Source organism: Lepus europaeus, chromosome 12, assembly GCF_033115175.1.
Source record: "Lepus europaeus isolate LE1 chromosome 12, mLepTim1.pri, whole genome shotgun sequence".
NCBI classification, from domain to species: domain Eukaryota; kingdom Metazoa; phylum Chordata; class Mammalia; order Lagomorpha; family Leporidae; genus Lepus; species Lepus europaeus.
The window spans coordinates 98,430,310-98,456,200 of NC_084838.1; positions in this window are offsets into that span (position 1 = coordinate 98,430,310).

Consider the following 25,891-nt stretch of genomic DNA (forward strand, 5'->3'; position numbering starts at 1 on the left):
TTGCCTCCCAAGGCAGGAAGCTGGAGTTAGGAGCTGGAGCTGGATATGAACCCCAGGCACTCTGATGTGGGATGCACATCTTAGCCAGCATCTTCACGGCTAGACTGGACACCCGCCCTGCGATGACATCTCTGACTGAAGCTCCTAGAGGGCGGAAGCCAGGATTTAAATGCGCTCACCAGAAGGAGCCCATGTGCTTGTGGGTAAGTCTGGACAGGAAGCAGAGAGGGCCCTCCTCGTGCCTGCGTCCCTCCTCTCACCTGGGAGCTGCCCCCACCCCGAGCTGCCTGAGCAGTCATCATCAGAGCCTCTCTGCTGGGAATTTGTGCTGGAAACCTGGACGAGAGGGTTACTGTGTGCCCGCGGGTGTTTGAGTGTGAGAGTCCCTCCAGGTCAGGGCAAGGGGAGGGGCCGGGAGTCCCAGGAGGAAGCAGTTTGTAGAGAGAAGCAAACACAGAGGAATTTGCTGGAGTCCTTGCAAGGCTGGGGTGGGACTACCCTGGCACCGACACTGAATCCCTACAGTGAACTTCCTGTGCAGCTGAGCACCCCCAGTGCTCGCCCTCGGGGGATTAGCCTTGTTTTCAGGGAAGAAGAAGGTACTTGAAGTCCACGGGAGATGGAATTAAGAGATTCCATGAGCTTTTTGAAGCCCCTTTGTATCTAGTCATTATTGATTTCCTTTTTAAACATAGGTTTGCTTATTTATTTGAGGGAAGGAGTGGAGAGGAAGAGAGAGAGAGAGAGAGAGAGAGAGAGAGAGAGAGAAGGAGATAGCAAAACGTAACACTCTGGACCTGGTGAGGACACACAGGGGTTCATGTTGCTTGCACCTTGGCTGTGTGTCATTTTTCACAATAAAAAGCAGACACAAAAAACTGGGTTGGTATCCTAGTAAGGGACACCCACGTGAAGACACAGGACTGTCATGCAGAGTTAGCAGCAAACACACAGCAGCTCCGCCACCTGTGAGCATCAGCTGAGCCTCGGGTAACTCGTGAGCGTACCCGTGTCGCCAACACTGTCCAGTCTTCCGGATGGGAGCATGGTGTGGGGAGAGAGCAGAAAGGGGCCGCATGTGCTGTTCACAAGGAACGCGGGGCACTCTGTCGAGCGCTCGGCATTTGCATCTTGTCCCTCACCGTGGAAGCAAAGGCTTGCACTCCTGCAAAGGAACCTGCAGCAGCTGTGGACAGGAGAGCTGAGTGTGCAGGAGGCAAGATCGGGGCCCGAGTCCCCCCCAGGGCTGCTGCAGTCTCTCCGTCGGCTCAGCCAGAGCCCTCCAGAGTGAAGCCTCCACTCGGCTCACTCTGACCACCTCGGCTGGCACCTCCATTATGCACTCTGTGTGCCCCTGGTTTGGCTGTCATCTCCCGGAGGGTGGGATCCTGGATGAGGAAACAAAATCAGAAGGAACTGGGGGTCAGGGGACATGGCTCAGTCTACACAGAGGTGGTGGGATATTTGGAGAGGTTCAGTGCAAGTTCATGTCCTTGCACAACCAATGCACACGCACGTGCTCACACACACATTTCTTGCACCGTCCATCCTGCTTAGGAGTGGTTGTGGTGTCACTAGGCAAGACCCCATGGAGCGTGCACTGTCCCCAGCTGGTTGGGAGTCACCTCGTTTGTTCCCGAGGGGAAGCAACAGGGCCAAGAACCGGATGTGTGCATGCTGACTCCACAGGCTGGGTGTGCCATGCCCATTGAGGCGGTGTGGGGTGGGGGACGTGGAAAGTCCTGTCCCTTCTTGTGGGTGGGAGGGCCACCCTGTGGGTGCTACGGTGATGGGCAGGTGAGCGATGGGCAGATGGGTGTCCCAGTCGCAAAGCTGACTTGAGTCCATGAAGACAGCGAGGCAGGCACCCCAGAAGCCGGCGAGCAGGAGACGCAGGGCCACGCAGGGAGCTGGGCTTGGGGCTCAGGATGGCGGAGACATCCTTGGATCTGGGAACCAGAGAGGCGGGGTGGTCTCACCCAGACCTGGAGTGTGTGTGTGTTGTGAATGTGTACCTGTGTGTCCATGTGTGCGACTCTACGGTTGTGTGAGAGTATTCATGCCCGTATGCAAGCATGCAACAGCGCGTGACTGTGTGAGCGGGGAACAGAGCTCCCCGAGGGTCTGGCACCGGCTCATGGTGCGCCCTGGAGCAAGGCCTCTCCTCAGCGGCCTGCACTGGGAAGTCCACCCCAGCTGGTGTCTGATCCAGCAGCTGAGCATCGTCCATCCGAGCGCACATGTGACAAAGGAGAGGTCATGGAGGCTGCAGATATGAGTCTGAGGCCGTGGGCCAGAGCGGGTGTTCTTCCACGGCTGAGCAGGGAGAGCTGATTACGGGGGTGAGGAGCACAGGAAATGGACAGCTCCAGGCCTCGCCCGAGGCCTCTGGCTTATGTAGCAGAGATGTCTCCGGCCTGTCAGCCCCCCATCTGGCCATGACCATGCACATGGGTCAGGCCTTCAGCATTCCCTTCCTTTTTGTGTGTTTTTTTTTTTTTAAAGGTTTATTTTTTATTTATTTGAAAGGAAGAAGAGGAGAGATACAGAGTCATCCAGCTGCTGGTTCACTCCCCAAATGGAGCCCAGGGCTCCTTCTGGGTCTCCCACGTGGGTGCAGGGGCCCAAGCACTTGGGCCATCTTCCGATGCTTTCCCAGGTGCATTAGTAGGGAGCTGGATCAGAAGTGGAGCAGCCAGGACTTGAACCGGGGTCCGCATGGGCTGCTGGCGTCACAGGCGGAGGCTTAACCTTGGCATCTCCTTTTCACGGAGACACGGAACTGTTTGAACATCCTTGTCAGAGAAACAGCCTCGTCTGCCACTCTGCAGGACAGATCTTCCCCGACGCGCTCTCCGCATTTCCCCTGAAACATTCACAGGTGCGGCTGAGACGATTCTCCCTCTGGAGACTCCCTGCCTTCCCTTGCCAGCTTCCTTTCTGCAAAATGGGCTTTGCGCTCTGCAGGTGGCACCCCCATCTGGGCTCACCTGGGATACAGCCTGGAGATAACTGGTCCCCTGCCTGCAGTGACACGGGTCACCTGCAGGGGCTTCATCCTAGGGCCCAGGCTGGCTCTGCACAACCACGTTCAGGGCCGTTGCCGGAGATCTCTGCCCACCTCCCTCTTGTTTTTGAACATCCTGGCTCCAAGGCCGGCGCGTGTGAGTCACCGAAGGTGCTTTTGAACTCTGGCTCACTCATTAGCAGGCCTCCCTTTCCTTTAACTTGCCACTTTGCAAGCAAATTATCTCTGATGATCAATGTTGCGCATCCCCAGGTATTTGCAATCCTGCCTGGGGCTGTTGTTTCCAGTTCATTAAAATGCTGTGGGGAAAGCCAGGTAGATGAGAAGCCCCAGGCCAAGCAGGATGGTTTGGTAAAGAACAGGCAACCTTCAAAAGCTTTGCAGAGCACGCATATTATTAAAAAAAAATGGGCATGAACTTCAAAACGTTGGGGGGGGCACAAAAATAAACTTCATCTTGTCATTCCATTTTCCACTTTTTGTGCCTCCTGCGTGTCTCTCCGTGTTGCAGGCTCCTCTTCCTCATTCGCCTAAAGCCCCATCATTTTGCAACACTCAAATCCGGCACTTTCCCTTCCAGGGGAAAGGAAGTGCTCCCGGAATGAGGGCAGAGACAAGGACTAGGAAGCAAAGCCGCGTGTGGTTGCGCGCTTCAAGCACCTCTTCCCGGCTTTTGCTCTGTCTCCCGGCACGCAGAGCCCGTGGAGGGACTGTGGTCTGTGAGTGCCAGCTGCACGGTGCAGCGGGCCGCGCGGGCACCATAGCCGCCCTGCAGCCCGTGCCGGGCGCGAGCCAGGTACCTGAAGGCGCCTGCAGTGTCCAGTGTCTTGGAAGCCGCACGGGAGGGCTCGGGTCTCAGGTTCCTCCGGAGCGGCGGCCAGGATGGCGAATGAGTGCCCCCCAGCGTCCAGGGCGGGAAATGCATGCAGAGAGACCGGGTGGAGGCACTGGGCCACAGAAGCCCTGGGGAGCTCAGACCCGGGCCAGCAGCCGGCCGATTCCTGCCAGATGCGGCCGGGAGTCGAACCAGTTAGCGGCATGGGCGCTGGGCGCTGACAGGGTCCCTGCAGAGGGGCTGTCCGCACGCCTGCCTCTCGGCGGCAGGGGCTACCTTGCAGGAGGCTGCGCCTCCCGGGAGGAGTGGCTGCCCTTTGCTCGCTCCCCAGGACTTCTCTGGATGTCAGCTTGATCTGGGGCCAGCTAGGCCCCTGGTGCTGGGCAGAAGCGGCAGGACTTTGTGCGGCTCTTTCGGCGTCTCTCCATAAACCCAGCCTGCACCCAGACCCCTCAGACAAACTCAAAAGTGAACTTTTGAGCTTCGCATTGCTCTCATGCGGAGGCTAGGGGCATCTGCCTGGGCCTGGGCACCCAGCAGGAAAAAGGCAGAAGGAAGAATGAGGGATGCAACAGGTGACCCGCCAGCTCCCCCTACCCCTAACCCCAGCACAAGTGTTAGGGAATACTGGCCCACACGACCAAGGCGTGGGTAGTAGGCGAAGCCACATCGGCCTGCAGGAAAAGCAGGTGTGGTCAGGTTGCAATGACATCAGAAAGTCCATTTGCTCCTGGGGTGGCTGAGACATCCAGAGTTGCCCCCGAACTACCCCTGGCCCCAGGACCCAGGGATAATGAGAACAGGGATAGAGAGTGACCCCACTTTGCAAGATGGGGAAGGCAGAGAGCAAGTCACAGAAGATCCCCCCCGCCCCACTCTCCACTCCTGGGGAATTTGTTTCCAAATCAGAGAAAGGCGTGTGTCCTCTTTCTGTCGCCTCAACCGACTTTGGTCGGGACAGAAGCAGGAAGAGGCTGACGCGGTGGAGCCGGCCTGAGGGTTTTAGTCTGTCTCCAGTGGTTGGCAGGTGGAGCCAGGTCCACTGGTGTCACGCCACGTGAGAGAGAGATTTGACTGTCCTCCAGCCGGAGGGCCAGACCTACTGGGCATGGCCATGCTGCACTCCAGACCCGCGAGGCCATGACCCTGACAGTGGCCGGCAGTGGCTTTGGGGCAGTTACAGTCCTGCAGGCCAAAGCACCCCTGATCCATATTTAATGGCCTAGTTTTAAAGACTTTTCTTTATTAAGATTGGGGGTGAGTGTGAGATCTATGGCAAGCAGGAGGAAGTTATTTTTTCTTTAAGTTGGCAGAGGTGAGAAAATAATTTTTCTTTTGGCAAAATGACCTAGGGAGATGTGGTTGAAGACAGAGGCAAAAAAGTGACCGACGAGGAGGAAACTTCCTGTGTGTGTGGTGCAGCAGGAATGACCTCTGTCACCCTGCGGGAAGCTGCGAAGACCACATATATGGGGCAGAGCCGCCCAGCACATGTGCAGTGGCCAGAATGGCCAAGGGCCCTTAGGAGCAGTGGTCGTGGCTCCAGGCATCAGTGCAGCCCCCGGATGTTCTGCCAAGATCTGAACCACGGAGGACGCTGGGCGGAGCTTTCTTTCACATGGGTTGCATGCTTTGCAAGGGACCTTCCAAAAGTTCATGGAAAATGCGCGTGCTATGAAAAAAGTACACATGGATTTCAAAAATGCTTTGTGCCAAAAGAAACTTACCTTTTAGTTCCATTTTCCATGGGCTTTTTGAAGTGCCCTTGTATTGGAGTTGACGGCTGGAAGGGAGGAGAAGACGGCCCCAGAGGTGAGAGGCCCGAGTGACTGAGAGGGGGCCTGTCCCTGCCATGTTGCTGCTCACGAGGGACCAGGAGATGCAGTAGGTCAGCGACAGGTGCAGACTCATCACACAACCAGGGTTCCCGGTGTCGTACTACTAGAGGCACAGCTCCCATGAGCAGCGCCAGCTGTTTTCTGCAGAGGAGTGAACAACGGCTGTGCTCAGGTGCCCGGGCGTGCGCTCCCTGGACAGGCGATGCTCCTCCTTCTAGCTGCCTGATGGAACCCCCAAGGTGAGCGTGACTTACCTAAAGCTGGAGCCAAGTTCCTGCTGCATAAGATAAGCCCTTTCCTCTGGTCTCGGCACGTCAGTCCACTCATATTTCAAGCAAACGCACACCTGTGGGTGAAAAAGAATGGATTTGGAGTCTGTTAGGATGAGCTGTAAGGGAGTGTAAGAAGGCGGAGGAGAACATTGGTTCTTCGGGGAACAGAAAGCGGCCCCACTCTTCCAGCCTTCTGAGGCTCAGTACAGACCAAACACCCCTAAGCTGAAAATCCAAAACCTAAAATGCTGCAAGTTCTGAGACGTTTTAAGTGCCAACAGATGCTACCAGTGGAAAGTTCCACACCTGACCTCCTGTGACAGGTGGCAGTCAAAATGCAGGTGCTGTCACAATGTATCGTGTAAAATGTGCTTCGGTCTCTGTGTGTAAGGTAGATGCGTCAGTACGTACTTGCAGATATTCCATGCTCTAGAAAATACGTGATCATTTAGGTCTACAACAGGACGGTCCTTGAGGCTTTTAGCTGCCTGTAGTTATTCTTTCTTTTAAATTTATTTACTTATTTTAGAAGCACATGGAGAAAGAGAGAGAGAGAGAGAGAGAGAGAGAGAGAGAGAGAGAGAGAGAGAGAGAGAGAAATGTCATCTGCTGGTTCACACCCCAAATACCGGCAACAGCTCCTGGCTGAGGCTGAAGCCAGGAGCCAGAAACTCAATCCAGGTCTCCCACACGTGGTGGCAGAAGCTCACCTACTCAGCCATCACCTCCCACCTCCCAGGGTTTTCATAAGCAAGAAGCCGATGTCAGGAGCAGAATTGTAACTCGAACGCAGGTGCTCTAATGTGGGACGTGGGTGTCTTAACTGGGATCTTCGCCACTAGACCAACCACCTATACCCTGACTCTTTCCTTTAACAGGGAAATAAAAGAACCCCATGTTGGAAAGTGAGCTAACCCAGATTGGTCCTTTGAACAACATAGTCCGTGTTCTGTAAGAGTGACACGATGTCATGGCCCCCAGTGACAGGAAGTAAGACACAGTAGGCCGTGTGGGTGAGTTCTGTTCTGCACACAGATGCCCATGCTCAACCAGGAGAACAAGCTTCTGCTCGTGCTGGGGGACAAGGGTGAGGACAGGCAGGTGACCGACAAGGGTTGTTCTGGTTACCCCTGGCTGTGCCATGAACACTCCAACTCTCAATGCCTTAGTAGCAGCCATTGTTTTCTCTCTCCTGGTCTCTGTCGGTCAGGTAGTCAGGAAGGGCTCAGCTGGGTGGTTCGCACTCAGGGTCCCTCAAGAGGTTCCAGTGTAGGGGAGAGATGGAACAGCAGGGCTGGCCAGGTATCTCTCTCTAACTGTGGGCTCAGTGCTTCTCTGGGTGGTCCCTCCACATGGTCCCACTTGGGCTTCCTTGCCGTGATGGCGGCTCCAGAAAATCAGACAGCTACCAGCACAGCCAGTGCGAAGTTTCTTTACGACTCGCCTCAGAAGTCCCATAGCAGGCACCTGCAGAGCTGCCAGCCACCCAGGCTCAAGGTGAGGGGACGCGTGACTTCCCTCTTGATGGCACGAGTGTCAAAATTACTCTGTCAGAAGAGCAAGTCGGTTGGCATGGCCATGTTGGAAAATTCCATCTGCTGTCCTGGGGAACAGCAGGCAGCCCCTTCCCGTGAAGCGAGGAGGTCGGGAATCCCAGCACCTTCACTTATGTCCTGATGGCCCCAGGGCACCAGTGAGCCAGTAGGTTTCTGGAGCTTCTCTCCCGGATGCCTCAGAGCTTCCTCCTTCGGAGCATCACGCCACCTGCCGGCCTGTCTTGAATTCGGCTCAAACATCTTCCAAGTCCCCAGGTGCTAGCTGCCCCCGCATGCCTCCTGGCTATAACCTAGGCCTGTATTTTATGCCACTGAATTTATTGGGCCACAGCTCTATGCACGGTCTTCAAAAAGTGCACTACAGAAAAAAAATCTATGTGTGGATTTCAATGTTTTCTCGAACCAAAGCAAACATCTTTTAATTCCAGTTTTCCATGAACATTTAATGTGCTCATGTGTCACAGAGGACTTGGCTGAAGTTTCATTTTAAGGTTTTACAATTTAAATAGTGTTGTCACAAATGTTATGTCAATAATGTCATAGAAATATAAATAATAAAGAATCGGATATCCATACATTTATTTTAAATGAGCATAGTTTACTGGGGCTTTTTATGAGAAAAATGAAGGAGTATACAATCAATATGATTTTAAAGGTTTCTTTTATGTATTTGAAAGGCAGAGTGACATAGAGAGGGCAAGAGAGGAAGAGATAGAGAAATCTTCCCCCCACTGGTTCACTATACAAATATCTATAACAGCCTAGGATGGGCTAGTTCAAACCCAGGAGTCTGGAACTTCGTCCAAATCTTTCATGTGGGTAGCACAGGCGCAAGCACTCAGGACATCCTCTGCTGCTTTCCCAGGCACATTAGCAGGAAGCTGGATTGGAAATGGAGCAGCCAGAACTCAAACTGGCACGCTGGTATGGGACACCAGCCAGGGCGTGTAGCCAGGAAGCTGTGCAGGCCCAGTGCTACCCAGTGCCTGTGTGCCTGTCTGGGAATCCATAGCAGCTCCCTTGGCCCTGAGCTCACAGCACCGGGCAGCGCTGGGAGCACGCTTCTCCCCCAGACCCGTTCTGCCTGGAGTTGCATCTCTCTTGATGGCAACACGCTCCTTTAGGTTCTCTGACTGATTCTTTTCCTGTTCTTCCTCTGCCCTTCCTTCTGGAAGCTCTTATGAATTAGACGCTGGGCCTGTGGGACGGGCTCTCTCGCTTTCTTGCCGTTCCCCGCCCCCCTTTTTTTTTTGACAGGCAGAGTTAGAGAGAGAGAGAGACAGAGACAGAAACAGAGAGAAAGGTCTTCCTTCCATTGGCTCACCCCCCAAATGGCTGCTACGGCTGGCGTGCTGCACTGATCCGAAGCCAGGAGCCAGGTGCTTCTCCTGGTCTCCCAAGGGGTGCAGGGCCCAAGCACTTGGGCCATCCTCCACTGCACTCCCTGGCCACAGCAGAGAGCTGGCCTGGAAGAGGGGCAACCGGGACAGAACGGGCGCCCCAACTGGGACTAGAACCGGGGGTACCAGCGCTGCAGGCGGAGGATTAGCCAAGCGAGCCGCGGCACCGGCCTGCCATTCCCTTCTTAATCAGCACTGGTTACTTTTCTCACCCTGTGCCTGTATCCTTTGCTCTACTTGCTGTGAGGCATCCAGGACCTTATTTTCCAACCTTTCTGTTGGAATCTTTTAAGTGACCGTAAGCTTAATTCTCAGAAATCCTTCTCAATCGTATTTGTTGTTTTTCATATCGCTCTTTCCTGATGTATAGATGTAGCATCTTCCGTTATTTCTCTGACAATATTAATGACAGTTTTCGGGGGTTGTGTTTTCCTTCTTGTTTGATCTCTAGGTGGATAAAGAAAATGTAAAAAATATATATATATATATATATTTATATACACACATATACACACAATGGAATATTACACAGCTATAAAAAGTAAGGAATCCAGGGGCCGGCGCTGTGGCACATTAGGTTAATCCTCTGCCTGCAGTGCTAGCATCCCACATGGGTACATGGGTCCTGGTTCGAGTCCCGGCTATTCCTCTTCCAATCCAGCTCTCAGCTGTGGCCTGGAAAAGCAGTAGAGGACGGCCCAAGTCCTTGGACCCCTGCACCCACGTGGGAGACTGGGAGGAAGCTCCTGGCTCTTGGCTTCAGATTGGCGCAGCTCTGGCTGTTGTGGCCATCTGGGGAGTGAACCAGCGGATGGAAGACCTCTCTCTCTGTCTCCCTTTCTCACTGTCTGTAACTTTACCTCTCAAATAAATAAATAAATAAATAAGGAATCCATGTGCAGCAAAATGGTTGGAACTGGAGGAAGTCACGTTGATGAAATGAACCAGACACAGAAAGACAAATTTGCATGTTCTCCTTTATACGTGCGAACTCCCTTCCCCTCTCCTTCCCTCCCACCTTCTCTCCCACCTCCCCTTCCCCGCCACCTCCCCTTCTTCTTCTTTTGCTCTTTCACTCCTTTCTGTCTCTTTCCTACTGGAAAGGTCCCTGAACGGTTGGGGAAACCCTTTTCCATTCCTGTGAAAGTGTGAACAGAAAGCCAACCTTGCTACACCTGTTGTGAACAGAAACAGGTCGGTGAAGCCGCCTGGAGCTGCACCCCAGAGAGCTGGCCTGGCAGGCTGCTTTTGCGTGGCTGCAGGTAGGAACCTGATGTCGTCCGTTCTCTCCCCCTAGAGGTGAGGACACCAATAGCTAGGTGCACCAGCTGGTGCATCAGCTCCCAAGCCTTTGCCTTGCTTTGACAGAGCTCTGGTCAGCACGGCTAAGGCTTCTGACGTCATCTACTTGCCAGAAAGTTATCACTTTTGCGTTTGCTTTGTTTACTGTCTAGCGGCTTTCTTGAGAGGTAGTTGACCTACAATACTGCACGTGCTTAGTGGTTTGCTCTGATAAATGCTGACGTAGATAAGCTCATAAAACCATCATCATGCTCAGGATAATGAACGTGCACTTGACCTCCAGAGATCCCCCACGCTTCCTGCTGCTCCCCACTGACCCCTTGGCAGTCACTGACGCACTTTTTGTTGCTACGCATTCATTTATCATTTCCCAAAATCAATGGAATCATCCAGCATATTCTATTTTTGGTCTGTGTTTTGAAAGTTCAATTATTGTAACAGGGATCCTTTCCATGGGTGTGTGAATTAATAGAGCCACCATGGAAATCAGTGTAGAGGTCCCACAAAAAACAAAAAGCAGAACTATCACACGATCCAGCTGCCCTGCTACTATCCGGAGGGAATGAGAGCGGTCCACTAATGAGACGGCAGCTCTCCCAAGGCTGTAGCAGCACTACTCCCAGTAGCCCAGGCAGGGAGAACCTGTGCCCCTCAGTGGAAGACTGTTCAGGCTTAAGAAAGGAGGGAAGCCAGTCATCTGTGGCAGCATGGATGAACCTAGAAAGACGAATGCCACAGGATCTCATGCATGGGCGGAATTTAAAGAAGCTGTGTTCCCGGATGGAGAGAGTAGAGGAGTGGTTACCAGCGGCTGGGCGGGCGGGCGGGCGGGAGGGGCAGAGGCCGGCCTGCGGGGTCACAGTTCCGGTCTTGGGCTGCCCAGCGGCGTGCCGATGGCTGTGTTGCTCCCATTAGGTGCGGACTAGAACTTCTCACCTGAGCACCCACATCCGTTTTCCCCTTGCTTTGTTTCTCCGGATGTAGTCTGGGTTATTTCTCCAAATTTGTGTTCACAGCATCTTTTTTTAAAGATTATTTATTTGAAAGAGTTACACAGAAAGAGAAGGAGAGGCAGAGAGAGAGAGAGAGAGAGAGAGGTCTTCCATCTACTGGTTCACTCCCCAGATGGCCTCAATGGCCAGAGCTGCACCAATCCGAAGCCAGGAGCCAGGAGCTTCCTCCGGGTCTCCCCCATGGGTGCAGGGGCCCAAGGACTTGGGTCATCTTCTGCTGCTTTCCCAGACCATAGCAGAGAGCTGGATCGGAAGTGGAGCAGCCAGGACTCGAACTGGTGCCCTTATGGGATACGGGTGCTACAGGCGGGCGGCTTTACCCGCTATGCCACAGCACTGACCTTCCTCTCTCATCCTGTTTTTAGGCTTTTTTTTTTGACAGGCAGAGTTAGTGAGAGAGAGAGAAAGGTCTTCCTTGCATTGGTTCACCCCCAAATGGCCGCCACGGCCAGCGTGCTGTGCTGATCTGAAGCCAGGAGCCAGGTGCTTCTCCTGGTCTCGCATGTGGGTGCAGGGGCCCAAGGACTTGGGCCATCCTCCACTGCCCTCCCGGGCCACAGCAGAGAGCTGGCCTGGAAGAGGGGCAACCGGGACAGAACCAGCACCCCAACCGGGACTAGAACCCGGGGTGCCGGCGCTGCAGGCGGAGGATTAGCCTAGTGAGCTGCAGCACCGGCCTGTTTTTAGGCTTTTTAAAAAGCATCTGATACATGGTATCACGTATACATATTTTGGCTTCAGTTTCTGTTAATTTTCAAAACCTGTGGGAAATAATTCAAAGTGGAGGAGTAAAGGACACACAGGCTAAGTAACTAGCCCAGAGTCGCACGGGGAATGATGGGGAACCTGGCATTTTCCTGGCCATGGGATCCCAGCACCTGTGCCCTTAGCCTGTCCGTGATAACGCCTTCTGTGGAAACCCTAACCCCTTTGCTTTCTACTGAGCCCTGTCAGGTGTGTCTGTCAGAACATCCCAGGCACTTGTGATGGGATGGCCACAAGAGCCAGGGCCGGCAAGAGCAAAGCCAGGAGCCTGCAGCCCGATCCAGTGGCGCCGAGACAGGAATCTCCCAGAGCAGTTTCAGGGAGCCAAGAGCCTTCCAGGTGAACCTGGTGTTCCTGCTTCAGGTGGGTTGGGTAGGGCACAGGAAAGCTGCAGGATTCAAAATCAGCTCGGCCCCAGGCTTGGCTACCGGCTGAGGGCCCAGCTAAGGCCGTCAGGCTGAGGCCTGGGGAACGAACCGTGTGGTTCTTGTCACCTGGCTGCTTGGGCATCCTTACAACATGGCAGCTGGGATCCGAGGAGGAACGCCACGTAGCGTGAAGGCAGAGGGGGCCGGCCCCTCACCGGCCCGCCTCGCAGTAGCTCAGCACCGCTTCTGCCACAGTGCGTGACTGGTAGCCGCGCGGACCTCCCGCACTGTACCTCAGAGCTTCACACAGTTTGTGAAAAGTGGAAGTGAGAGTTAGTTTTGTGAGGGAAAAGAAGTCCATAAGGAGTCTTCAAAAGGCTTGTGGGAAATGCATTGTATACTGTGCGGGGATTTCAAAGATCTGTGCACCCAAACAAGCTTCCTTTTATTTAAGATGTTCATGTTATTTTATTGATTTGGAAGGCAGAGAAAGCTATGGGGAGACAGAGGAAGAGACGTAGGCAGACAGAGTGTGCCCATCTGCTGGTCCCTTCCCGCATGCCTGCACAATCCCGGGCTGGGCTGAAGCCAGGAGCCCAGAACTCCATCCAGGTCTCGCCCATCAGTGGCAGGGACCCGGCTACTGTAGCCATCACAGCTGCCTCCCAGGCAGTGGGGCTGGGACCTGACTCAGGCGCTCTGAGATGGGAGTGGGCGAGGGCATCCCAAAGGGGCATCTTGCTGCTGCACCAAATGCCTTCCCACATAAAAATACCTTTCACGTCCACGTCCCACACACTGAAGTTCCATGGTATAATGGGGGAGATAGGTGAGCCCCTTTGAAAACTTGTCTGTGGCAATACCATTGACCGTATGATTGTTTAAATGTGTCTGTTCTTGCCTTAGGCTAAAACTGTTTCGAGGGCGGACCTCTTCTATTTGCTCACCTGCGTCCTCAGCCTCTGATACCCTTTCCAGTAACCGTGCAGAATAGATGGGGGCAGGAATGGGACAGTCAGCACGTCACTGCACTATTCCCTAAAACAATACTGCTTCCTCCCATGATGCTTTGTGGACCTCCAAGGGCGATCACAAAGTCACGTGCATTTTTCTCAACTGGGCTGGCTCAGCAATATGATTAGACATCTTTGTGGAACTGGTCTAAGATTAGGCAACTGTCATCTAATTTTAGCCTCGAAGTTTTCTGGAAGAGTCTGCTGTTTTTCTGGCACATGGTCCCTATTGAATAATTTTATGTTACAACCGAGCCAAGAATAATAAGAATTTTTCATAGCTGAAGACTTTGCAAACAACACCATAAATGGCCATGGCCTTTGGTCACCCCCAGAGATGGGTCATTTTCAATTGGTAGTCTGGACAGTAATAGTGACCTTACAAAGAATGCAGATTGCTCTGAAACACCCAGAAAGACGCTCATGGAAATCTTTTTGTCTTCATCTCTGCGAGGCGGGGAGCGGATGGGTGAGTGTTTGCCTCCATGTTCATTCCCTCAGGTGCACTGAACTGGGCTATTCCTGGGCACTCTCGCTGTGCCATTTGACCTCCCAGCTGCCTGGACCCTTTATAAATGCATTTTCCATTTCCACAGATGTGGGTTTTATTGATGTCAACAAAGTCATTTAAATCAGACTTATTTATAGAGAATAGTATTGGTTTGAAAACACAATTTGGACTCAAAATAGTAGTTGATTTTTAGAAGAGTTGGAATACTTTCTCTAAATTTATAGTTTATCCAAATGTGGAAATGTATGGGTCTGTGTTATTTTTCACAGAAGAAGTTTCTTTTTTTAAAAAAATATTTACTTTTGTATTTGAAAGTTATAGTTACATAGAGAGAGGAGAGGCAGAGAGAGAGTGGTCTTCTATCCACTGGTTCACTCCTCAGTTGGCCGCATCGACCAGAGCTGCGCCGATCCCAAAGCCAGGAGCCAGGAGCTTCTTCCAGGTCTCCCACGTGGGTGCAAGGGCCCAAGGACTTGGGCCATCTTCCACTGCTTTCCCAGGCCATAGCAGAGAGCTGGATCGGAAGTGGAGCAGCCAGGTCTCGAACTGGCGCCCGTATGGGATGCCGGTACTTCAGGCCAGAGCGCTGGCCCTAAGAAGTTTCTTTAAAGTGGCCGTTGATTCAGGCAGAAAAATATTTGCATGGTTGCAGGTACCCTAGGAGAGAAATTACAGCGACTGGAGGACACGTGGCAGATCATAAAGAAAAAAAGGAGACAATGTCTCATATATTTAAATAAATATAAATATATAAATATTTTATATGCTACAATTTAAATGCCGAATATCTGACTTTTAATTATTTTTAAAAAGATGCATTTATATATTATTTGAAAGTCAGAGCTACAGAGAGACAAAAGAAGCAGAAAGAGAGAGAGGTCTTCTATCTGCTGGTTCACTCCCCAGAAGGCTGCAATGGCTAGCGCTGGGCCAGGCTGAAACCAGGAGTTAGGAACTTCCTCCAGGTCTTCTATATAGGTGGCAGGGGCCCAAACACTTGGGCCATCTTCTGCTGCTTTTCCCAGGACATTAACAGGGAGCTGGACCAAAGTGGAGCAGGAGCTGGCGCTGTGGCATGGCGGGTAAAACCGCCACCTGCAGTGCCGGCATCCCATATGAGCACCGGTTTGTGTCCCAGCTGCTCCACTTCCAATCTGGTTCTCTGCTATGGCCTGGGAAAGTAGTAGAAGATGGTCCAAGTCCTGGGGTCCTTGCACCCGTGTGGGAGACCCGGAAGAAGCTCCTGGCTCCTGGCTTAGGATCGGCACAGCTCTGGCTGTTGCAGCCATCTGGGGAGTGAACCAACAGATAGAAAGATCTCTCCCTCTCTCTCTACCTCTCAAATAAATAAATAAATCTTAAAAAAAAAAACAAAACAAAAAAACAAAACAAAAAAAAACAAACTCTTATCTGGCTACTTCTGCTGAAATTTAAGCTTTTGTTCCAAACTGCTGTTTTTTCATTAAACTATCTTTTTTTTTAATTAAACTTTTATTTAATGAATATAAATTTCCAAAGTATAGCTTATGGGTTACAATGGCTTCCCCCTCCCATAACTTCCCTCCCGCCCGCAACCCTCCCCTTTCCCGCTCCCTTTCCCCTTCCATTCATGTAAAGATTCATTTTCAATTCTCTTTGTATACAGAAGATCAGTTTAGTATATATTAGGTAAAGATTTCAACATTTTGCCCATATAGCAACATAAAGTGAAAAAACTACCATTGGATTACTAATTATAGCATTAAATAGCAATGTACAGCACTTTAAAGACAGAGATCCTACATAATTTTTTTTCAAATTAATTAATTTTCTATGCCATTTCCATTTTAACACCAGGTTGTTTTTTTTTTTTTTCATTTCCAATTCTCTTTATATACAGAAGATCAATTCAGTATATAATTAGTAAAGACCTCATCAGTTTGTGCCAAACTGCTGTTTTTTCATTAAACTATCTTATAAATACTTTTTAAGTTATGAAAAAGAGGCCGGCACTGTGGCATAGTGGATAAAGTCCATATGGGCGCCAGTTTAAGTCCTGGCTGCTCCACTTCCAATCCAGCTCTCTGCTATGGCCTGGGAAAGCAGTAGAAGATGGCCCAAGTGCTTGGGGCCCTGCATCCACATGGGAGACTTAAAAGAAGCTCCTGGCTCTGGCTTCAAATTGGTACAGCTCCAGCCATTGCGGCCATCTGGGGAGTGAGCCAACGGATGGAAGACCTCTCCTCTCTCTCTCTTTGCCTCTGCCTCTCTCTAACTCTTCCTTTCAAATAAATAAATAAATAATAAAAAAAGAAGAAGAAGAAGAAGAAGAAGAAGAAGAAAGTGGAGCAGCTAGGACACAAACCCGTGCCCATGTGTGGTGCTGGTGTGGCAGGCACGGCTTTACACACAGTGCCACAGCTCTGGCCCCCACATCTGACTTTAGGACAAAATAAGAAAAATAATGATGGATTCTATTTGCGAATATCTATGCGGACTTCAACATGTTCATGGAAAAATGAAATGTAAAGATATCCTTATCTTGGTGCAAAAAGTTTGGAGATCCATCCGTAGCTTTTTCATAACTCGTATTTTTCATGAATGTTTTGAAGGCCCCTCATAGATGCAAAGATGAAGATGAAAAACTAAAAAATATTAGTGAAACAAGTTCAACAGTGAATTCGAAAATGAATCCTGCTTGATCAAGCGGAATTTATTCCAGAAATGTAAAAATGATTCAACACGTTTAGCAAACTCATTACATGAGCACATTTAGGAATCATATAATTATATCTACAAATTTAAAAATAACAGCTGAGTAGTTTTTAGCTATTTGTGACAAAAACGATAAAATAGAAGCAGCAAGAAGACACTGAAAGATGCTGAAGGTAGTTAATCAAAATCTACATGTTGTGAAATATTAAACATGGAAATGTGGAATATGACTGCAGTGCCACCCTCTACTGCCATTGTTAACAGATTTATTTTGGGAGAAAATATTTTTTTAAAATATTTATTTATTTATTTGAAAGTCAGAGTTATACAGAGAGAGAGGAGAGGCAGAGAGAAAGAGGTCTTCCATCCACTGGTTCACTCCCCAGTTGGCCACAACGGCCAGAGCTGCTTCGATCTGAAGCTAGGAATCAGGAACTTCTTCCAGGTCTCCCACGAAGGTGCGGGGGCCTCAAGGCCATCTTCCACTGCTTTCCCAGGCCATAGCAGAGAGCTGGATTGGAAGTGGGGCAGCTGGGCTCAAACCAGTGCCCGTATGGGATGCCGGCACTGCAGGCGGTGGCTTTACTTGCTATGCCACAGCATTGGCCCCGGGACAAAAGCTTGTAAAAAAAAAAAAAAAAGTAAGTTAATCATACCACGATCAGAATAGAAGGATCTAAATTTTTTTTCATGTGTGAATGATAGAATGTCAAGCTTGGAAAACACAACATCCTGGATTTAAAATCTGTTGAATTAAAAAGATAATTTGCACATGAAATAAAGAAATAGAAATCAGTTGTTTAAAAATGATACCAAGAAGTAGAAATTAAAGAGATTTCCCATTAATACTAATAGAGCTGTCAAAGAAATGGGGATGAATTGAAGATGACGTTTTTTTACACACAAAAAATCAGTCTTTTACAATTTCATAGGCGGGCGGGATGGTGGGGGTGTGGAGCCTGTAGGCCTGGCTGTGGCTGGCAGCTCTCACCATTTCCCTGTGAGTCTCGGTGCTGGGCTCTCCTCTGCACCGGCCCCTTCTCAGCAGGTGGCCTGAAGCTCTCACAACCCCCCACCCATCCCCAGGGCCCTGGCTTAGGAGGAAAGGAGCCTGCCAGCTCCCATGTTGGCTCGGAAGGGAATGGGAACATTTTCCCTAAGGCTCCTGGAACAGCTCTCTTTTCCTCCTTCTGGCCAGAAGTGGGTCACACGCTCACTTTTGAAGCAATCCTGGGAAATCCCGGGGTCCGGGAAAGTTCGTGTAATCGTTGGCACCACACGGGAGTCAGCTGAGGAACATGGCAGAAAGCTGTGTCCCGAGCAAGTCTGGAATTGTACTGGGAAGAGGGAAGCGAACGTGGATGGTGGCTGGGGAAGCAAAAATTGTTCGCTTGGAAGAAAACAAAGACAGACCCCATCCCTGCTCCCTATAAATAAATAGGAAGGTGTGAATAGTTTGAATGTGAAACAAACACGTAGAACTACGAGAAGAAAATGTAGACAGGCATTGTCTGACCTGGGGTGAGGAAGGTCTTCTCAGGCCAAGACAACCTCAAAAGCGTGAAGGCAAAAGACAACACACTTCGTCGACAGAAGTTAAACGCTTTTTATGGCAAAAGGTATTAGAGAGTCAGCCATGGAGGGTCTTCAGAAAGCTCAGAGAGAGTGCATGTTGTAAAAAGGTGTGGATGGGGCTCCATGTTTTCCATCAAAGTCAACATCCTTTAATAGCATCTTTCCATGAACTTTTTTTAATAGACTAAATTTTATTAAAAGATTTAAGACACATTTTCAAAAGGGCACATTTTATAATTGCAGCAATATGTAAACAGTTTTAATATTTTTGATATTGATGAATTATAATTTCTATTTGACTTTAAATTTTCACACATAATTTTTAGGAAGCTTTTATTTAATAAATACAAATTTCATAGGTACAGCTTTAGGAATATAGTGGTTCTTCCTCCCATACCTGCCCTCCCACCCCCACTCCCATCCCACCTCTACTCCCTCTCTCATACCATTCTTCATTAAGACTCCTTTTTAATTGGCTTTCTGTACAGAAGATCGACTCTATACTGAGTAAAGATTTCAACAGTTTGCACCCACACAGACACACAAAGAATAAAGTACTCCCAGGAACTTTTTGAAGAACTTTCAAAGAACTCATAGCAAAGAAATGATAGGGTAATATATGTGGACATATTTTAAATGTGGTTTACTAACTTTTTTTGCCTCTAAAAAACTTCTGGGGAGAAAGTGAAAACAAAGATCCAGTGGAAAAAATATCCAAGGACTTGGATGGGCGAGAGAAAATGTGAAAAGTGAGGAACGTTAACAATCTCAGCCTCACTGGTTTCATGTCAATTAAAACAATAAAATACCAAGTTCATCATCAAATCTTAACATTTTAGAGAAAATCGATGGGCTCCAAACCGGAAAGGGATTGGAGAAGCTGGTACTCTGAGTTTATGGATTAGTGTGAATTGTCAGTTTTTAAGGGAAGTGATCTGACAGTTATCCATTAACTCTGAAACAAAGACATCCCGCCGGCGCTGCGGCTCAATAGGCTAATCCTCCGCCTTGTGGCGCCAGCACACCGGGTTCTAGTCCTGGTCGGGGCGCCGGATTCTGTCCTGGTTGCCCCTCTTCCAGGCCAGCTCTCTGCTGTGGCCCGGGAGTGCAGTGGAGGATGGCCCAAGTCCTTGGGCCCTGCACCCCGTGGGAGACCAGGAGAAGCACCTGGCTCCTACCTTCGGATCAGCACGGTGTGCTGGCCACAGTGGCCATTGGAGGGTGAACCAACGGCAAAGGAAGACCTTTCTCTCTGTCTCTCTCTCTCTCACTGTCCACTCTGCCTGTAAAAGAAAAAAAAAAAAGAAATAAAGACATCCCACTTTGAGCAACGTGTTGTACAAAGACAAAGAAAACAAAACATAGAAATATATGCCTAGAGCGAGAATGTTATGCATTTATTATAACTTAAAAAACACAGGAAGCCATGTGAATATCCGTGTATGGAGGACTTGCTGGAAACAGCCAAGCTATGTTAAGTTCTATGGACTAGAAGTTGATGTGAAAAGCACGGTGTTGATACGAGGTAAACAGAAAGGGCAGGACAAAACAAAGAAGCCACAGGTCTGTGCAGGCCACTTGACAATAGCAGCCACCCTGGGGGGAGTCGTGCAGGTGTGGGTTCACCAGTGCGTGCAAGGGAACTGGAAACAGGTGAATGGCTTTGGGAGGTGATCTAGGTTTTAGGGTTCTCTGAGCTCTTGTAACCAAGTAGCCAAAGCTCACCTCCGAAACACACCTCCACAACGAGGAGAATGCTGCCACTTGGTTCAAGAAGCTCTCCCACCTCTTGCAATCACACTGGATTACGTTTGAAAAGGAGTCTTTACGTCTGAGTTTGTATTGGAGAAACCAGCCTGTACTTTTCCTCTTTTTTTTTTTTTTGCAATGGCCTTGTTGGGTGTTGGTATCAGGCTTCATGAACAAGTCATGTTTCCCGTTCTCTGGAGCATATGGTGTAAGATTGCTTTTACTTTTTCACAGAACATTGGGTCTGGAGTTACGTTAAAGGAAGAGTTTCAGTTACGATGTTAATAGTGCCAGGATTATCCAAGGATTTTCCTGGAAGTTTGCTGACTTTTCTCTTAAACTCTAGAATATAGAGTTCTGCATTGTAATGATCCTCTTACCCTCTTGTTAATACCTCCAGAATCTATAGTGATGGACTCCCTCATCTTTTCCTGTCTTGATTCTTATATTTGTGTTTTTTCCTTAGCCCTGGTCATTTGAAGAGCTGATTCTTTCAAAGATTTATTGAACGTTTATATCAAGCTTTATTTTCTATAATATTAATTTCTGCTCCTTTCTTTTTATTTCTTCCTTCAACTTTGTCTTTAGGGGCTGGTGTTGTGGTGGGGAAAGCCACTGCCTATGATGCTGGCATTCCTTACGGGCGCTGGTTCATGTCCCAGCTGCTCCACTTCCTATCCAGCTCCCTACTAATAGCTTGGGAAAACCAGCTCAAGTGTTTAGACCCCTGCCACCCACGTGGGAGACCTGGATGGAGCTCTTGGCTCCTGGCTTGGGGCTGGCTGTCCTGACTGTTGCAACCACCTGGGGAGTGAACCAGCAGGTTGAAGATCTCTCTCTCTTTCTCTCTCTCTCTCTTTCTGTAACTCTTACAGAATAAATAAATAAATCTTTAAAACAAAATTTAATGTGGTGTTCTTATTCTAAGTTCTTTAGATGGGAGCTTAAGCCACTGATATTTAGTGTTGTGTATTCTATGTGTTTAAGTTTTTGAATTTCCTTCTAGGCACCTTTACGTCTCACCATTGTTACTTTCCTCAACACAGGTTTAAAGTAATTTCTAATTTCTACTGTGATGTCTTCTTTGAGCCTTGAGTTATTTTGTTTATTTCTTGTTTCCAAACCCAGGGGAAATTTCCAGCTATCATTTCATTATTATTTCCCATATTAATTGAACAGTGATCAACTGGCTCCCTTGAATAAGGAGGGGCAGGAGTAAGGCCAAGACAGGTAGTGCTTCATGGAGCGGAGATTTCTGCTCACAGGGGTTGATGAGTGTGGTGAACGACATTCAGCAATGTATCTTTCAGCAGCTGCAAGAACTCCTCCTGCATCTCTTAACGTCGCTGCTGTTCCGGTCTGCCTCTGTTAGCTCTGGACCCGAACTGACATTCCCTTGTCGCTTATTCCTTCTTCTGTGTTTCTCATATGCTCGTCTCTTTGTGCTTTACTTAGAATATTTCCCTCGACTCCATATTCCTATTCACAGACTTTCCCCTTAGCTGTGTCTGTTCTGCTGTTTAGCACATTGGTAGTGCTTTCATAGCAATAATTGGATTTTTCAGTGGTAGAATTTCTGTTGCTTTTCTTTAAAAGTTGCTGGTGTTCTGCTAACACTTTCCTTTTTTTAAAAGATTTATTTATTTATTTATTTATTTTAAAGTCAGTGTTACACAGAGAGAAGGAGAGGGAGAGAGAGAGAGAGAGAGAGGTCTTCCATCCGCTTTGTTCACTCCCCAGTTGGCTGCTACGACCAGAGTTGTGCCGATCCGAAACCAGGAGCCTGGAGTTTCCTCCGGGTCCCCAACATGGGTGCAGGGTCCCAAGCACTTGGGCCATCTCTCACTGTCTTCCCAGGCCATTGCAGAGAGCTGGATTGGAAGTGGAGCAGCTGGGCCTAGAATCAGTGCTCAGATGGTGGCTTTACCTGCTGTGCCACAGCGCCGGCCCCCTGCTAAGACTTTCAATCTCTTCTTTAATCTGTCTAAATATTTTGATTCAAAATGGGTTTAAAATTCTATTGAGAAATGGTTGTTAATTTTGTTGGATGTTACAATGGTATAATGATGAAGTTGTTAGACTATAAACTGAAGCCTTGGGGCTAAAATTATCCATGTTTGGGATTTGTCTTAAAAATGTTCCTGCAAAATATGTGTATATAATTTGTTGAGGATAGGTAATTTATATACAAGGGCGCTTCGTACTGTTCTCTTTCTTTGGGATATATGATTAAATATTTCCACTGATTTAAAGTCTGGCTATAAAAAAAGCATTTTTTTTTTTGACAGGACAGTGAAAGAGAGAGACAGAGAGAAAGATCTTCCTTTTTTCCGTTGGTTCACCCCCCAATGGCTGCTGCGGCCGGCGCACTGTGCCGAACTGAAGCCAGGAGCCAGGTGCTTCCTCCTGGTCTCCCATGCGGGTGCAGGGCCCAAGCACTTGAGCCATCCTCCACTGCACTCCTGGGCCACAGCAGAGAGCTGGACTGGAAGAGGAGCAACCAGGACTAGAATAGAACTGGCGCCCATATGGGATGCCAGCGCCGCAGGCGGAGGATTAACCAAGTGAGCCACAGCGCCGACCCCCAGAGGCAGCAATTCTTATTGTTCCAGATTCATTTGAAGGGTTCAGGTCTCAAACCAATTCCTTCAACAACATTTTACACACTGAATTCCAAATCTTAAGCCTTTTTTTCAGCTAAGTACCTGGAATTACTTTGGTTCCCAAACTAAATCTTGAATCCTGCGTGCCTCAACTCTGTGCCCCGGTTACTGGCATTTAAACAAAACCACAGGAGTGGGGGTTTGGCCTAGGGGCTAAGGTGCTAGTTGGGCAGGCCTCATCCCATGACAGAGTGCTTTGGTTTGGTTCCTGCCTCGGACTGCTGGCCCCAGCTTTCTGGGAGGCGGAGGTCTTAGCTCAGGCGGCGGGGTTCCTGCCGGCCATGCGGCAGGCCTGGATTGAGTTCCAATCCCAGCCGAGTCCCTACCATGGCAGGCATCTGGGGAATGAGCCTGCATGGGGGAGCTCTCTGTCTGTCTGCCTGTGTGTCTCTCTATGACTCTCTGTCTCACAAATTAGAAGTTTTTTAAAACGTTAAAGAAACCAAGAATTTTCACGTATGCCGATCATTGGTATTATGTAATATACATGTATATATACAATGCACATAACTCAGAAACAAAGAGTATGCTAAAGACATCGCGTATTAAATATAATAAACTAAATGGCAAAGACTGATCTATCTCATACGAGGGCAGGTGAAAAAATTCTCCCGAGACTGATTTGAGTGCAAATACCGTTGGACATAGCTCCCACCCCTCAGAAACTCAGGCCCCTGGCTAGTGTGGCTGTGCTGTGGTGGGACTTCCTGATTTCAGAGGGGAGAAAGATGGCCTTCCTCGGGGTTTGGTGTGAGCCCTGCCCTGTGCCTGTGGGGTAGGGCACGCGTGGAGGCGGATGAAGGGCAGTGATGAGTTGTGTGACTCGGCTTCCCCATGAGGTCAGCCGGATGGTAGGCTGGCTGTGCTTGGTCAGGCTCTCCGCAGCCTGGGAGGAACGCTGGCTGCAGTCAGCAGAGAGCTGAGGGTGACACCTGGAAGTCAATTAGGGCCCGATAGCATCGTGGCTGCGATTAAGGTGATCTGACGTGGACTTCTGAGTTTAGCCTGGGGCGGGGCTAGGGTTGGGCTCCACAGCAGAGCCCGGGCGTGTCTCCCTGGGGTTCCGTCATGATGCAACTCCGGAGACAGCCCACCGGTGCCCCCCAGCCTCAATCAAAGCACTGGTGCCCCCTCTGGGCTGCCTCTCTCCATCCACACTTGCTTTCACTTCTCTGGGAAACAGATAGGGAGCCTTCTGAGGCTGTAGGATCTGCTTATTAGATTATTTTGCAAAAATGTATGAATTACAGTTTCAGAGTCTAGATTTCTTTGAGTTTCTCCCCTCCTCACTTGTTCTCCCCTCTCCCCTCCCATTCCTTCACATCTCAGGGAGAAATGAACAAATTCATCAAAGGTAGAGGAAGAAAAAAGACAAATTTGTGGAAATAGAGATGCCAGATTAGTCCTTATTATGGTTGCATAAAATCTAATTTATTTGAAAGGGGGAGAGAGAGAGAGAGAGAGAGACAGACAGACAGAGATATGTCCCATCCCTGGTTCACTCCCTAAATGCCTACAATGGCCAGGAACGGGCCAGACAGCAGCTGGAAGCCAGGAGCTCAATGTGGCATAGACCCAGTCCTTGAGACCCCACTGCTGCCTCTCGGGGTGCACAATAGCAGGAAGCTGGGACTGGGAGCAGCGCTGGGCCTTAACCCAGACTCCTCAGTATGGTATACAGGTGTCTCAAGCAGTGTTTAGGTACTCTATGGAATATGATATCCAAAACTTGTACTTGGAAAACATCATGGTAGCAATGTACCGTGTGCTACCTTGGAAAGAAAATCTGTAATAATTTCAGCAGAGAGATTTCTGTTCTTGTCCAAGTGGCCATTGACCAGGTTTTCTAGAAAGAAGAGGAAGTGAGCTTTGGATGGGGGGTGGGGGGTGGCAGGTGGCTCATACAGAAGAGTGGCTGGTGGTGATTGTCTGCTCTGGGGCTTCTTCAGCATCACACACAACTAGAGCTGCAGAGTGAAGGCCTTTCCCTGAGAAACAGAAAGGGGGGTCTGGGGAACCTTGAAAACATAAATAGGGGGCCAGCCTTGTGGCACAGCGGATGGAGCTGCCACCTGCGACCCCGGCATCCCATAGCAGAGCTCTGCTTTCCATCCAGCTCTGTGCTGTTGTACCTGGGACAGCAGCAGCACATCACCTGAGAACCTGGACCCCTGCCACCTACCTAGGAGACCTGGATGGAGCTCTTGGCTCCTGGCTTTGGCCTGGCCCAGCCCTGTCTGTTGCAGCCATTTGGGGAGCGAACCGGCAGATGGAAGATCTCTTTCTCTGTCTCTCCATCTCTCTGTCTCTCTCTCTCTCTGTCATTCTGCCTTTCAAATACATAAAATAAATATATATGTTTTAAAGAAGGCATAATGGAGGAAGCCGAAAAACGAGTAGGAAAAGCTGCACCTGACACAAACCACTGAGGGTATGAATGATCTGTGACCGTTTCTCTCTTGTTGCCAGCAAAGGCGTCCTGGCTGGTGAAATGCTACGTTTTCCTATGAAACTTCAGAGGCAGCCAGAAAGGCAATGAGAGCGGAATCAACATGAAATATGCTGACTGTGTTGAGTGCCCTGGAGGTAAAATGTCACCGCAGGCACTTGGCCTCTGAAGACTCAATTACTGGGCTCCTCCTGCAGAGCCGCTGTTGCAATCCTTGCTTCCAGGTCGCAGATAGCGCGAGCTCACGGTCGTAAACAGGAACCTGGCTATTTGGAGGATGAAGTTTTTGTTGAGTTCAAAGGATCTGAAAATACAGTTGTTTGGCTTCTCGGTTGTGCTCTGGCGCCGAGGGGAGCTGTGTTGTGCAGAAATCACACAGTTGCTCTGAGTGTCACACGCCAAGACTTGTTGGCAGGCGCAGGCTCCTGCCGGCTGGAGCTGCTCCAGCCCTGTGTTCTGCTGCCCAGGGAAGGCGAATAGATACTAGGTGTGTTGGCTGTTTGATTCTCCGATCCACAAGCAATTATTGAGTGCTGACTGGGTACTGAGCAACTTCCAAAGGCTAATGTTTCCAGTTGGATTTTGGTGGAGGGAAACGTGTCGGCCCAGGCTGCACCATTCCACGGGGCATGGCCAGAGGAAGTGTGTTCCTTCTGTAACTAGGAAACTTGGGCTTTCTTCTTTTAAGATTTTTTTATTTACTTATTTTCTATTTATTTGAAAGGCAGAGAGAGAGAGAGAGAGAGAGAGAGAGAGAGGCTCTTTCAACTGCTAGTTCAGTCCCTAAATGCTTACAATAGCTATGCCTGGGCCACCAGGAGCCCAGAGCTCACATGTGGGTAGCAGGGACCCAAATACTG